General features: G+C 40.3%; 1 pseudogene; it reads right to left on the bottom strand.

The window, feature by feature from the left end:
• LOC149219005 (putative sugar phosphate/phosphate translocator At3g11320 pseudogene) overlaps positions 1-9,197 on the bottom strand; it is a 48,294-nt pseudogene extending 39,097 nt beyond the window's left edge.
• Between the last annotated feature and the right edge of the window lie 3,871 nt (positions 9,198-13,068).

The raw sequence follows: 13,068 nt of genomic DNA, 5'->3' as shown, positions 1-13,068 counted from the left end.
AATAAGGGGTATAACTACAATAGTAATGGGGTAATCACTAGTATTATAGGGACCCAACATGCCCCTCTCCTTCAAAAAAGTGTTGTCCTCAACGCTTGAGTAGTTCTGGATACTTCTGCATAAAATTCTCATCCTCCCATGTGGAATCTTCAGCGGATAAGTTCTTCCACTTGATAAGATACTCTGAAATTGATCGATTTCGTAGCTGTCGAGTTCTTGTTTCTGTGACTGCTTCCGGTTCCAATATAATTTTTCCTTCCTCGTCAAGTTCTGGCAATATTGTTTGAACTGGGAGCTTGTCGCCTATAACCTTCTTTAAACATGAAACATGGAAAACTGGGTGCAATCGAGAAGCTGCAGGAAGCTCCAATTTGTATGCCATAGTACCAATCTTTTGCAACACCTTGTACGGACCATAATACTTTGGTGATAATTTATTATCCTTCTTAGCTTGCTTGAGGGACATTTGCTTATATGGTTGTAGCCGTAGGAATACCCAATCACCTACATCAAAACTTCTTTCACTGCGATGTTGATCTGCCTGTTGTTTCATTCTATTTTGTGCCAACACGAGGTTATCCTTTAAGAGTTGGAGGACTTGTTGTTGATGTTCGATGTGATGTTCCACTGCCTGAACCTTAGAATTTTCTCTTAAATATGATGTGATGGATGGTGGTTGATACCCATAAAGTGCCATAAATGGGGTCATTTTTGTTGCTGTATGGAAGGAAGTGTTATACCACCATTCAGCCAGAGGCAACCATTTGACCCATTGTGTCTGTTTATCAGATACAAAGCAACGAAGATATCCTTCCAAACATTTGTTTACTATCTCAGTTTGCCCATCAGATTGAGGATGATAAGATGAGCTATGAGCTAACTGAGTACCAAGACAAGAAAATAATTCTGTCCAAAAATTTCCAGTGAAAATGGGATCTCTGTCACTTACAATAATCTTTGGGTTTCCATGTAGCTTTTGAATTGTTTCCATAAATGCAGTAGAAACTGTACTGGCTTTAAATGGATGTGATAATGCACAAAAGTGTGCATACTTGGTAAGTCTGTCAACTACCACCATGATGACACTCTTTCCCTCAGACTTGGGTAAACCTGTGATAAAATCCATTGAAACCTCCTCCCAACGTTGGCTTGGAATGGATAAAGGTTGTAATAGACCTGGTGTCTTAATTGTTTCAACTTTATTTTGTTGGCAAACCAAACATTCCGCCACAAACTTTTGAATATCTGATTTAAGGCCATCCCAAAAAAATTCCTTCTTAACCCTGTGGTAAGTTTTTAAAAATCCTGAGTGCCCTCCTAAGGGAGAAGTGTGCAATTCCATAAGAATCTTTTGTTTTAGCTGGGAATTCTTACAGAGGTATAAGCGATCTTTGTACCATAACGAATCATTTTGCCAGCTAAATGTATCAGACGTACTGGAATCTTGTTGTAACTTTCGAATAAGTGCCCACACTTCTTCGTCATTCTTCCATTCCTCCCTTGCTTCGTTTATCCAATCTGGTTGGATAATAGAAATGGCGCACAACAATGCTTCCACATCCTCATCCTTTCTTGAGAGTGCATCTGCCACCACATTTTGCTTCCCTTTTTTGTAGATGATTTCAAAGTCATAACCCAACATCTTTGTGACCCACTTTTGTTGCTCTTCAGAGGATAATCTTTGTTCTAAAAAGTATTTAAGGCTATCATGATCCGTTTTTACCTTGAAGTGTCTTCCCATTAGGTAGGGTCGCCATTTCTTAAGTGCATGGAGTATTGCCAACATTTCCTTCTCATAAATAGCTTTGTTAAAAACTTTCCCTTGATTGGACGACTTTCAAAAGCAATGGGTCTTTCATCTTGCATTAAAACAGCACCAATTCCATTTCCTGAAGCATCACATTCCACAATAAAGGTTTTTGTGAAGTCCGGTGTAGCTAAGACCGGTGCTTGGCACATTGCCTCTTTAAGATGTTCAAAGGCCTTTGTTGCTTCCGGAGTCCATGAAAATGCATCTTTCTTCAATAATGTTGTTAGAGGTGCTGCTATTCTCCCATAATTCTTAACAAACTTGCGATAATACCCTGTCAACCCAAGAAATCCTCGCAGATGCTTTATGGATGTGGGGATTTTCCATTCCTTAATGGCTTTAATTTTGCTAGGGTCTACCTTAACTCCTTCATGAGATACAATATGACCCAAATATTCCACCTCTTGGACTCCAAAGAAACATTTGGATCTTTTTGCATATAATTGTTTCTCCTCCAATAGTTGTAGCACCCTGTCAACATGTTCAACATGATCCTTCCAAGACTTGCTGTAGATTAGTATATCATCAAAAAATACTAACACAAATTTTCTAAGGAATGGTTTGAAAATTGAATTCATCAAACCTTGAAATGTTGAAGGTGCATTGGTAAGGCCAAAAGGCATGACCAAAAATTCATAATGACCCTCATGAGTTCTAAATGTTGTTTTCGGAATGTCTTCAATCTTCATTCTGATTTGATGATATCCCGAACGAAGATCCAACTTGGTGAAGTAAATTGATCCATGCAATTCATCCAGTAATTCATCAATGACAGGAATGGGAACTTATCTTTAATAGTGAGCTTGTTGAGCTCCCTATAATCCGGACACATGCGCCATGATCCATCCTTCTTGTGCACCAATACTACTGGAGCAGAGAAAGAACTTTGACTCGGTTGAATTATACCAGCCTCTAGCATTTCTGCAACCATACGTTCAATTTCACTCTTTTGGGCATAGGGATATCTGTACGGCCTGATGTTTGGAGGAACACTTCCTGGAATCAGATGAATAGCATGATCATGATCACGCATAGGTGGGAGACCTTTGGGAGTCTCAAATACCTTGGAATGATTGTCCAAGACTTTTTGGAGATCTGGAGAAATAGATGATTCCAATGTGGAAACATCTAGCGAACATAATTGTGCAATTACACCTCTTTGCTCCTTTTTTAGAAGCTTTGTCATACCATTAGAGCTGATTATCTTTCCTGGTTTCCCTGCAATACCCCTTAATTCAACTTCCTTTCCTTCCACAGAAAATTTCATGAAAAGTTCTTGAAAATTAAAAGCTATTGTACCCAAGGATTGTAGCCATTGGACTCCTAGTACAACATCAGCACCTCCCATTGGAATGGAAAGCATTGGGCTAGTCAATACATATTCTCCCATGGATAGCTTGATATTATGGCACTTTCCAGAGCAATTTATTGTTCCTCCATTTGCAATCATCACTTGACACTCTGGTGCTGGATATAGGAAGCAATTCAATTCTTTTGCTACCTTACAATGAATAAAATTGTGGGTGCTTCCTGAATCAATCAACACTATTACCTTTTTCTTCTTGATTTGTCCTTCTATCTTGATGGTTTGAGGAGTGGTAATTCCCGCCAATGCATTACAAGATATGGTCGGATTTATTTGTTCTTCATCTAGGCTTTGTTCCTGGAGTATATCCTCTTCTTTTGACCTTTCTTGCTCCTTTTCTTCTTCCTCTTCACAATCTATGTAGAATAATTTCTTCTCAGCACACTTATGACCTTTAGTGTATTTGCTATCACAACTGTAACAAAGCCCTTTTGCTCTTTTTTCTTCCAATTGTTGTGGTGTCAACCTTATAGGTTGTGGAAGACTAGGGCAACAACACTTCCGTCTTTATAGTTGTGAGTGGTATGCTTCCTGGTTGCCATAATTTTGCTTTCCATTTTTCTTGCTAACCTGAATGCCTTCTCTAATGAATCAGGTTCCCAAAGGCGAACATCATGTTGGATATTATCCTTTAAAGACCCTATGAACACATCAATCCTATGCTCCTCTGGAATATCTTTTACCCTTATGTTCAATTTTTGGAACTCCTCAATGTGCTCCATTATTGAACCCTTTTGTTTGAGACTTATCAATTGGCTAAAAAAAGTGTTGCTTTTTGTATCCTCATAATGTGCTATCAATTCTTCCGTAAAAATTGCCCAAGTGATAAATTGTTTACGAGAGCAAAGCCATTGATACCATACAAACTGATTTGGTTCCAAATATAAAGTTTCCATACGTACCTTTTGTGTGTTTTGCACATTATTGAGATCGAAGAATTGCTCCATCTGTAATATCCATGTGGCGGGATCCTTGCCATCAAACTTCCTCATATCGATTTTTGGAACATGGTGATTCTTTGATCCAACATTAGAGTCTATGGAATCATGATTAACATTTCTTTTGTTCTCATCATGAGTTTCCTTTAGTACCCTTTCACCATTAGTGACCATTTCTTGTAGCAACTTATTCATATTTATCTTCAATTCTTCCATCTTATCATCCATGCCATCAATTTTAGCGTCCATGCCATACACCTTAGCTTCCATGTCATCCATCTTAGCTTCTACAACTTTCTTTAAACCATCCATATTAGCTTCTACATCTTTCCTTAAACCATCCATTTTAGATTCTGTTGCTTTTTGTGCAAGTGACACTTGTTGCACTTGTTCTTGTAATTTTGATATATCATATAGCATTTCTTCTTCTTCTTCATGAGTCATGCTAGAGCTTTCAGGTTCCTTACTAGGTGTTTGCATTTTCTTTCCTCGGGGCATCAGTTACCGATAATAATTCTCTACTATGCCCTTTGAATTCCTTCAAAATAAATTTTCAAACCAAGCTTAAGCAAAAATTAAAGAAAATCTACACACCTTTTTTCACTTTGTAGGATCTCGATATTGCCTCTGATTTATCTCTGTACTTTCTGATTATCTAAATTTGAATTTGTGACATTTAGTAGCCCTCTGTGTCCTCTTTCCAATGCCACAAGTCTGACCCAAATTGGATTCTCCAAGGAAGAGTTATGTGAAATCTCCCACAGTGACTTGATTATAGACTAGTTCAGTAGAGCGAACTTGTACGACATGCCACGAGTCACTGTTTCAACCTTTGGATCTGAAAAACACCCACACGAAACTACAGTCCGTCCTCTTTCTTTACCTTCTTACGAAACTTCAATCCGATCCCCAGAGAGAAAGTTATGACGATTTTCCCTAGGTCACCTGTTTTGAATGTAATTCAGGAGTCTGCAAAAAGACCAACTTCCTCAGATCATATCTCCGCAAATGTCGCGCTAAAAGCTCTGAAATTCGGACCCAAGGTTCAGCGCGATTTCTTCTCAAATGGGTTTTTTTTGCAACTTCTGAAACCTCATAGAAAAAACCTTATAGCGAAAATTCCACGATGACCTGTTTGGAGCAGCGAAACCCTAGAATCCAAAGCTCTGATACCAAATGTTATGAAACCAGCTCAAGAAAAGATAGAAAAGATAGATCAACGCCTTAGAATTCAGCCTCTTCGAAGGGGAAACCTCCTTTACATTACATAAATGAACAATTCTTGGATGATACAAATGACAAAACCTCCTTTCTATATATAGGAGTCTAAGGAGTCACAATATAATCCAGCCGACCTAACAATAATAATATAAAGCCACAAAAATAACAATAGAGGGATTCTATGGGGCACAGTAATAAAAATATGGGGGCAATAGGGGCACAACAATATTAATAAGGGGTATAACTACAATAATAATGGGGTAATCACTAGTATTATAGGGACCCAACACCTCAATTTTACCATACCTGGCTTTCCTGATTTCACATTTTGTGGATTTGAATAGCATTGTGTGTCCTTGATCACACATTTTTCCAACACTAAGAAGATTTTGATTCATGTTTTTAACCAATAGAACATTCTTGGCTAGAGAATCTTCTCTTCCGAGACTAATGGTACCTAATCCTATAACATTTGAAGATCCATCATTTCCAAAGGACACAATTCCATCCTTCTTCTCTTTCAGAGATACTGTTATGACTCAGGTTGTTCCCTTTGACTCCTAAGGGAATATGGCCGAGGTAACCACAGACCAATCTTTGGATCACAGGTCCTAGCCTACCTGCAATCAGAGAGGGCTCTCTCTTTAAGATTTAGCTTTGTTTTGATAATGTTTAGGCTAGTTATGATGTACTGAATTTTGTTTAAAGTTTTGGTTGAATGATGTCTTCTAGTAGCTGAGATGTGAGTTTCAGGAGGTTCAGTCCATTGGGCAATGGAGTCTGTGATTATGTGTTGTTTGAGGTATTGAGTAAGAGTGATGAGACTGCAGGGCCATATAGGTACTCATGAAACAAACTTCAAATAGTGGAATATGGACTATTTCCAGCCAGTGAGAGGCAACTAAGAATCTTTCACTAAGATGGTGATGTGGAGGAAGGAAATATCACTCAGGAGCAGATTAGAAAACCTGAACAGTATTTACTATGTAAGATTTAGTATGAAGGTGAGCAATTAAGAATTACACATCCATAACTAATTCTGAAAAAAAACATTCATAGCAGCATAGATTGAGTCTAGGGTGTTCAATGAACAAATCATGTACTATTCTTTTTCTGTACTGCTAAACCGTGAAACAAGTAGCATAAGTGGACTATGGAAGAACGAAATACAGAATAAGATGGTTCAGAAAACTTATTGTGACATGAAATAGCGTAGGAATCCTGTAGCAGCAAGCAAGCACACCACAACACTTCAAACAACTCAAAACTTCAGAAATTCCATTAGCTTCCTGTATTAAAAGTCTGAAATTACAGCATAGCTTCTCCAGAAGAAAAATCAACAACCCCAATAAGTTTATGCGTGGGGATATATATACAATCGTTTTACAAAATATCTTAACGATGAGTCATTTTCTCAATAACTGTCTTTACCAACTTTCAAAAGTAGCAGATACAATAGTTATTGCTACTTTAAAAGGACAATGAATGACTTTCCAGCTCTGTCAGAAATTCTTTGACTTTTGGAGGCAACTCGGTTGGTTGGGTGCTTCATATTGATTCTGAGTAATACGCTCTTTACTGCTTTGTCTTGGTGCGGCTATCTCAGCCCCGTCATCTACATCTGTAGGCATCTGCTTTGGTGGTCAAACTTGATTGCTGAGTTGGCCCTTTCAATTGCTTTCCCAGTCAGAGCGAATATATTAATTTTCTGAAAATGTTGACTTTGTGATAAAAATACAAAAATATGGTGAACAACCTGTTCCTTCACAGCAGTGTTTGTATCATGCCCGTCCACCATTCCTGTGTAGGCAATTGGTGTCTTAAGATTATGCCTAAGGTTTCATCTGCCTCAGTATATTTGTAGTAGTTTGGAGGCACTTCAAAAAGATGTCTGATCTCATTCACAATAAAAAAACAAATTCTCTAGTTTGTCATAGAGACTCTGCCCGGATGGAGGCCCTATTTCCTCTGGGGCACTTGCTGCTGTAGTGATGTGATTTGTGGCATATGTATTTACCCTCTTGGCATAGTTTTCATGAGATAGTAACCTTCCTGCACTGGTTACTAAGCTGGGAAGGCCTCTGTTATGTAATTTTTTCACCTCTGTCTGCATTTCTTGACACCTTCTATCCAATGTTTGTACATGATTTCTCAAAGTGAGCACCCTCTTCACTAGTAAAATGGTATCATTTCTGTTAGTGATACCCATTGCTACCAGCTGAGGGCCAGTACGATTGTTAAGGACATTGATCATCCTATTGGCTATTTCAGGCATATTGCCTAGAGATGCCCTTTCTCTTTGACTTTCTTTTTGGGCCTTGCCTATGAGATCCATATGTTCATGGATAGTTTCAATATATTGCCACTGATCTGTTATAGATTAACCAATATTGACCCACAGGATCTTCTTAATTTCAACTACAACTTTATCAAGAGAGAGCTCTTTCTCCAGTTCCTTTATTTTCTTCTCAAGAGCCCTTACCTCTCTTGTTTTTTCAGCTACACTTTGCTTGGATTTATCATACTTTTCTTCAATGGCAGCCAGTTTATCCTTGGTCTCCTGCAGTTCAGCCATCTATGTTTCTAAAGCTTCCAGCTCCTTCATCATGTTCTGCATGCTTAGGCTGGGTCCCTGATCTGGTGTTGTTGCTAGCGCTAATACTCCTACAGCTGGTGCTGATGTTGAAGGACCTGCCTCTGATGTTTGTCCTGTGGGAGGACCTGCTGTAGTAGTAGAAAGTGGCACACCTTCAGTGGATGCAGATGTTTGTGCTGGCTGCATTGGTGCCTCACCTTGTCTTGATTTTAGTGCTACCTCTAGTGCACTCTCTGTTTCCATCAATCTCTTGTATAAACTCAGGAGTAAAGCAACTACATCCTGATCCTTCTTTTGCTCTGCTACCTCTCCAGTTTGAGGGTGAAGGGTAGCTGGCAGCTTGATATGCTTTCTCATAGCTGCTATGTCTTCATCTCTTTTCTTTAACAGTGCCTGCACACCCTTGGGGTCCTTTGGATCATGACCCAATTCTATAATGATCTCTTCCAAGGACTTGATTCTGTTGTCCTTGGCTTGAGATGATGCCTTCTCCAATTCCAGTTGAGCAGCAGTGTTGTGTAGAGAATTTTGTAATTGGTGTGCCAGTAAGGTCTTATCAGCTAATGTGGAATATATCATTTCCCCGGTTTGCCTGTGTAGCTCAATCTGATCCAAGGGGTGGATGTCTCTGGCGGAAATTTCCATATTAGTTTTGATATAATCGGCAGTTGTTTGAGGTTGCTGCATAGTAGGCTTGAAACGACTAAGAGTCATTTTTTGTTCTTGAATGTCATAAGCAGACATTAATCTTTGCTGATTAGTTGGTGCCATTTTCAATAGATGGTTGTAGATTTGGTGTTTGAGGGGCTCATTCCTTTTCTTGATATCTATGAACTGTTGCTTGATGCTAGAGTCCACCTTAGATTTCTGCCTTGAAGATCTCACCTCTGTCCCATGTGGCATGTCATGTCCTTGCTGTAAGGAACTGGCCGATGTTTCGATGCTAGGAGGGGGCATATTATCAGTCGGTCTTTCTAGTAGTTCCTCCTCTAAAAAAGGGTTTAACCTCTGTCTTTTTTCTCCTTGCTGGTTCGTAGAAGTAGTAAGAGGAGTATCCTCTTGCCTATCCCTTTTCCTTGTTCTTTCCTCATTAGCAGGTGTTTGTAAAACTGAGGATTCAACTGTTACCTCCTGCCTTGGAGGGATTTGCTCATGTGTTTGCTGTTCTGTGGAGGCAGGTTCCTTGGCTGTACTTTCCTGCTGCTCTTCTTGCTGCTCCACATTTGGAGGTGACTCTTCTTGCTGCACTGTTTTGCCTTTAGCCATGTCTGCTGCTGGATCAGTTGTTTTGGCAGGCTGCTGGGGAACGGTGGATGAAGAGGCAGCTTCTCCAAGATGCTGAGTGCCTGAAGACCAAACCTGTCCAAAATATTCCAAGTCAACTGCCTTTTCTAAGGTTTTAATGGCTTTCTCTACTATTTCTTCTTCAGTGTAATCTTGCACTAATGTGCCTTCTTTCCACTCTAATTGGTTAGCATATTTTTCAACTTCTGGAATGCTAATGTGGTCATATGTAGCAAGCCTATGCTTGATTCTTCTGAGGCTTATGAAATGGTTAGGGTCATAGGGTGCCCAATAGAAGCTTGTCTTGAGCTGGAGGGCTTTTAGCATTTGGTCTGCCTCATCCCAAGCTTCTTCCCTCTTGTTAAAGATGAATGGACCCAATTGATGCTTAATTTTCAGTTGTGCCTTCTTGTTTTTGCTATGGAAGTGAATCATATCTGCATTGCCGAACTGCCTGAAGTATTCTAGTGCAAAGAGTCTCATGGGAACATACTTTGGTAGCCTGTATGGTGCTAACTCACAGCCATATATCCTGATCACTGTGTGGTCTTGGTAAAAGTACCAATCCCCAATGCTATAGTTCTTGGACAGCTGGAGGATTTTTTGCATATCATCAGTGAGTCTAGGGGGAGGGGAACTCTGCAGCAGTGACAAGGCTGGATGAATGAATAGGTCAATAAACTCATAGTAGTTGTATGGTGAATAATGAATATGATGGCAGACTGATGTCCAGAACATTACAGATCTTCTGTTTCCCTTTGCATCTAATTTCTTGAGGATGACAGGGAAGCTGTCAGGCTGATTGTATAATAGCAGATGATATATGTAGGAGGTGTACTTGAATACCCTCTCTCTCTCCAAGTTCATGAACTGTTCATGAATTTTGTTGGCTATAAATGTAGCATAGTCATACTAGACAGCAGGGGGCTGTCCTGGGGAAAAAATGGATAGCACTACCAGTGTTGTCTCATCCACAAACTCACTGGTCTTGAACCCTAGGATGGAAGATATGATGTCTACCAGCAGTCTCCCTATGTCATTGAACCAGTCATGCAGATAAGGGGGAGGCTGTCAGGGCTGGTACTCTGGGCGCATAAATAATTGGCCAATTCTTGTGATTTGTGAGTTGGAGAGCTTGGCACCCTGCTCTAGTAAAAGTTGCATGGAAAGAGGAACTAGTGGCCTTGTAGGTTGGAACTGCAGCATTTGGTTGATGGCCTTAGGAGTAATATGGAACAAGACAGAGCCTGAAGGACTCAGAACAGCTCTTTGATTGGGGTCATAGTTTGTTCAGCATTGGTGAATCAAGTCAGGGAATTCATTGACCTGAGGGAGATAGTAAATTGGCAAATTGGATTTCCAGATTCCCAGGAGGTATGTACCTTCTTTGTGCTTCTTTCTCAACTCACAAACTATCTCTATGTGGTATGTGATTCCCCTCTCTACAGTTTCTCTCATCTGATAATCTCTATCAGCCAGGGCTAACCATTCCAGGTTCTTGTGTGGGGAATTTAATGGGGCAATGTTTAATGCCACAGGGGTCTCCATGGTTAACTGATACTTTAAGTTGTGTTTAAACTTGATTTTCTAGGCACAGCAATATAGAGCAGTGAATTTCCAATGAAGGGGGCAATTTGCAGAGAGGACAAGGTAAATAGGGGAGAAACTAAGTTGAAATGCTCCTGGGAGAGATTCAATGAGCAAATGCTGGGATTTGAGAGTTGCTTTCCCGGTGGATTTGTCTAGCAGAGGTTTAGATTTGCGAATGCGCAAACAAACTGTGGATTTGTGGTAATTTGGCACAATGTGGAACCTCTGTAAGTGAATTTGGGCTTATAGTGTGGAAAAGAAACACTGGTCACTGAGGATTCCTGGTAATTACTATGTTTTCTCTCTTTTTCTTGCTTGTTTCAGGGAATTATGCAAAAACCAAGGTATGCAGAGGGAAACCAATAAATACCTGGGTTCAATATGACAATGGCATTGATATACAGGTGAATTCACGGCGCCAGCAGCAAGGAAGTAGTCTTGAGAGTTGGTGGGCAAGCAACGTAACCGCTCATGCAGGAGTACAGTGAGCACTTTTGTAAATAATGAGAAAAAATGACTTTTTCGGGAAAAATAGGGAAATTCGGCCTTTGGCGCCTTTTGTTGGATGACGTCAGCATGACGTCATAGGTGGGGTCATGTACGGAGTGATGATGTGGCGGCCATTGAGCGGCTCTACGTGGGCAGGTGAGATGGCGAACAACTCGGAGCGATGGCGGATCGGGCGGTACTGTGATGCTGAAGCGGCGATGACATGGGAGTGACGTATGGCGGAAATAGGAGGGCAGTAAGCGGTAATATCGGACCGCTCATAGTACGGGTGTGGTTTTGGCAGGAGGCCACCCGACGAAACCCAGGAGTGACACGCATCTGAGCCCTGACGTCATCCTCTAACAGATTTCAGGCGCTAATGTTCAGGCATCGGGGGTGGTCCGATATTGCCGTGGGCCGTCGGATGGGAGGGCCCGGATCCGACGGTCGACGGGCTGCGGAGGTGATGGGTGGATACGGCGGGTCCCGGCGGGGATTTAATAATACTTTTTTGTTTTTTGCGGTGAGCGCGCCGAAACATAAGCTTTGGAAAAGCGGAAAAAGTGGGTTTTTAACAAGGTTTTATACAAATGGCGCGGGTAATGCACTGTGATGGGTTTGTAATGAGGATAAGGGTAGGAATAGGTTATTAAACTAACCAAATGTTAATTCAATCCTTGATTTTAAATGAACCAAATACAACACAACTTTTGATTCTGCATGATTCTCCAAATATTGAACATATGGCTATAATGCCAAAAAGGGGGGGTATTTACATATTTTGTGGGCTTTTTTCACAATAGTGATATAGTAGTAGGGAAAAAAGGGGAACATAGGGATTTAGATAATAAAGTTAGAGGTCAATATGCATTGGGGATATGAAAGATTGAAAGTAAGGAATAGAGAACTAAGTTTAGTGATTTAAACTTAGATTTTTAGGAGTTGATGGGGAATGATTTTACACAAGAAATGTGGCTTCTTTTCGGAGAAGAAAGTGAAAACTTGTCATGAAATTTCCAAGAAGAAATACAAAGAGGATTGTTTAGGAAAGTCCTGAAGTCCTCCATGGGATGTTAGAAAGAGAGTCTTTGGGGGAAAACCTGGGAGTTAGACATGCTTCTATATTTTGCCTTCAAAATGCTGCATAGATACCTTTGCACTTGCCAACATATGCCTTCTTGATCAAGGCCAAAAATGAATAGGATCAGGATTCTGCAACTTCCGGCTACCTACCCAACTTAGAACCTAGCATTTTTTGTTACTTCAGGGAGGGTGCACTTAGACTTGCAGACCCTCATATGCTCTTTTTCTTTTTGCTGCCCTCCTATCTAAATCTACCCTTATATCTTCCAAGGGCCCAGATTAAGCAAGTGGGCTCCTTTCTTTCTCTATCTAGCTAGTCATCTGTCAAGCTTGAACTGTTTGAACAGGTACTCATTACCTACTCTAAAACAAGCAATTTAAAACATGGCATGGCCCAGCTTGAACTGTTGAGCCATCCATCAAGATAGCAATGGCATTTTGATTGGCCACTTTCCTGGTCTTTCTTTGGGGTTCATTTCAATTCTTTTTTCTTTTGACCATTTCATTTTCTTGCCTTTTGATTATTCTTTTAAGGCATACCCTCTTTACATTTTTTAACTTTTTGCTTGTTCACAAAAAATGGAACCTTTGTTTCATCAAAGATGATCATTTTTAGCATTTCCACTGTCAATCATGAAATATGAAACCCTATTGGTATAGGAGGCTAACAGTGGCTCCACTTGGGGATGAC

This window comes from Pinus tabuliformis, chromosome Q (assembly GCF_031772625.1).
Source record: "Pinus tabuliformis cultivar Carrire ecotype Pingquan chromosome Q, CPIR1, whole genome shotgun sequence".
NCBI classification, from domain to species: domain Eukaryota; kingdom Viridiplantae; phylum Streptophyta; class Pinopsida; order Pinales; family Pinaceae; genus Pinus; species Pinus tabuliformis.
The sequence above is the reverse complement of the archived record's forward strand: the minus strand, read 5'-3'. Positions and strand labels throughout refer to the sequence as shown.